The sequence below is a fragment of the Watersipora subatra genome, chromosome 8 (assembly GCF_963576615.1).
Source record: "Watersipora subatra chromosome 8, tzWatSuba1.1, whole genome shotgun sequence".
Classification (NCBI taxonomy): Eukaryota; Metazoa; Bryozoa; class Gymnolaemata; order Cheilostomatida; family Watersiporidae; genus Watersipora; species Watersipora subatra.
Genome location: NC_088715.1, coordinates 56953008 through 56956315, shown reverse-complemented (window position 1 = coordinate 56956315; position 3308 = coordinate 56953008).

Sequence of the window (3308 nt, the reverse complement as noted above, 5' to 3'; positions counted from 1 at the left end):
ATGTGAATTATGCCATGTAACCTGTTTAATGTATAACATAATATGAGGGGAATTGGGCACTCACGTATACATTCTGGTGAGTGATTTTCTGGAGAAAGATATATGAGTGAATAGGTGTTGTGGAAGTCAGCACTGACTGTCCACTTGCAAGCAGGCCCGCCAACCCAAGAGTGGGACAATGCTTGAGATTTGGTTTTGGGGCAATTGATGTATCAATGATAGTATATATAAAATTGTGGAAATCGGGCAAAAAATCTCACGCATTTCTCACTAATTTTGGTTTTTTCTTTGGTGTGATTGCGTGAGTCTCCCGCCCAAAATGCGTGAGAGTTGGCAGGCCTGCTTGCAAGTGGGTTCTGGTTACAAGTTGTCTTATACTGGATGAGTATTAGCTCTCATGCACAACTGTAATTGTTGCAAGCAAGATGACTGGTGAATGAGTATGGCTCTTTATTATGCAAGCTAAAGCTGCACAGAGATGAATTAATGTTCAAATAACCCACAAATGTCCATATATAGTACTCCACAAATGTCCATATATAGTACTCCACCAATCTCCATATATAGTCTCGTTGCTGGTAGACAGTATCACACGCTCTGTGCTCTTTTTTCTGCCTCACTAGGGTATCTTCCTTTGTTACATATTCTTACCCATCCTGTTCTACACTGGCTTACATATCCTTATATACAGTTTTATGTAATAGTCAATTGGCTTTCCATGAAAGCTGGCTTGCATATTACTACGCTAATCTCAGGATAGCTTGATGCATGTGTCTATTAGAAATAGCTGAGTTTAGCAAATCCATAACATGGTGCACATTCTGGGCTTTTCATTGGTTACTCCTGTTAGAGCCTTTGCTTCCAAGGAGTTTGATATTTTAGAGGCCAAAATCACAACAATTCATATTACTCTAATGGTTTAATTTATGGGACAGCATGTTCAGAATTTCATTATACGCTCTATAGAAAGACATGATACATGTACCATTCCACCCACCTGCAGAGGAACTTCATGTTTTTGCGAATATAAAACCTCTACCCATTCAATACATAGACCTTAGGCTGGGCCTTGTGAAACAAATTGTTTTAAACAATAGCAAAGACAAACTGTTCTTGTATAGGTGTAACCTACCAAAAGTAGATTAAGCCAGCAGGTAAATTCAGAATGTCCTAAACTCCTAGGCCTTAGAACTTTAGATGCAAACTCAGATATTTTGATGATAGCTTTGAAACGAAATATGATATTAAAGCTCACACAACAGAGGTGGAAAGACCGTTGGAAAACTCATTGGAAGTTGAGACAGAGTTCAGACGGTCTCATACCTTTGTTAACCAACCCAACAACGCTATTGCAGGAGTCAAGAATCCCACTGCACCTACCACCAACCTTTATTGGAAATCTTTGTTTCCTTCTTACAGCGTACTGCAGGCTATAAATTCACATGTATAAACTCGGTTTAACTTACTCCCCGACTTGTGTATGCTTGTCAGAATACGAATCTCCCTACCACTTCTTGTTTAAATGTCATTTGTACAACGTTATCAGGAAATCTTTCACACCACAGCTAGGTGACTGGTTCAGCGTGATTAGATATATAGAAAAATCTAGTCGCTTAACGTAAGCATTACTAAGTAAGCCTACTTACTATGATACCTGAAGTTTTCATCTCACTTATCTTCTAGACCGCTGTCATATTGCATTGTTAACCTATGCTCTTGTCTAGTTGTCCACGGTGGCTCTATGTAGAGCCATCGGGGACAACAAGTGTGTCTGTAGATTGTCAAGACGGATGCTAACTCATATACACTTTATGACTTTGGTTATGGCAGGAATTGTCGTCAAGCTCTTTAGCATATTGCAAATTTCTCATCAGATGATGCTAACATTTATTTATCATCTATTTAAGCTATTCAATTGTTGCTGCAGTTAGCATACTACTCATACATTTTATTTTTGTTTTATTACATATTCCCTTTAAATATGCTTGAGATATTGAGTCTATAGTGCCGGAGTCTATAGTGCCGGAGCACGGCTCCCTGTCTATGTCAGCCACGGTGTGGTGCGGTTGGTGTTGGTGCCCGTCGGCGGGGTCTGGATGGGGTTCCGGGGTTGGGGGAGCACTTTTACCAGTAACAACATTATTTATGCCTCCATTTTAGTGGAGTTGCCCTCCCCAGGCCCTAATACCTAAAATCTTGAGTTACGAACACAAGCAACCTGATAGATATATATGTGCGCATGCATAGTATATTTAGTCAAACTAACTTCTGAAATACTTTCATGAATAGCATATGCGTCAAGTAAATATAAACTCAAGTACTATACCGAGCTTTTGCGCTCGCACGGATGTGCAAAGGGGACCTTATCAGCTGTTATTTCAGCATGTGCAAGACATCCAGGCACACAGTTTAAGAGGTGGAACGAGACAGGTTTTTTAAGTTCGAGACGAGACTCGAGACAGTAAAATAATGAGCATTTGGTGATGATTTCACTACACAAGTACTAGCTACTTGGTATATATAAAATTAATAAAACTATTTTTAAATTGAATTTTCGCCTGGTGTAAACGATTTAAATACAACATTTTAAGAGTGATATGCATGTAGTTTTTGTAAACAAAAGTGACACAAACAGCTCTAAAATACCGAAGTTATATATTCTAAGAATTTTGAGCTTGATTGATCATAATTATTATAAACATATTGCTTTGTACATGTATATTTTCACCATCTATTGAATAGTTCTTACTTTTTAATGTAATGAAACCGATAGCCGTCGCTCTACAAAGAAATACCGCAACTAAAAGAACACGATAATACTTTCATTCTTATCGTTTCATTAATGTTAAGTGTTGTTTGTGTATTAACTGTAGTATGTGAATTATATTTAAACTGTACTCATGAAATTATATTAATTACTGTATACATGCACATGTATATTCTTATATTGAGCTAACAAAACGTCATTGTTAACCAAACACGGACTATGGTCGACACGGCCTTTCGTTCGTTTCTCCGTGTCCGGGCAAGTTTTACCCGCGATTGGTAGTACATGTACATACGTAAAAGAGGCCCGAATTTTATTAAGGGCAGTTGGTGTTTACAGACATAAATACAGACATTTTACCCGCAAAAGTCTTATTTATTAAATTGGATTATCCGAAGAGTAATTAGATACGACCCGGTATCTGTTTTAAGGACACAGAACCGAACTAAAATATAACAGGGCCGTTGTCCGGACTACATGATTAGACTCAGTGGCCAACATAATCAATAGCAACAGGTAGTAACGGACCGGGTATAACTTT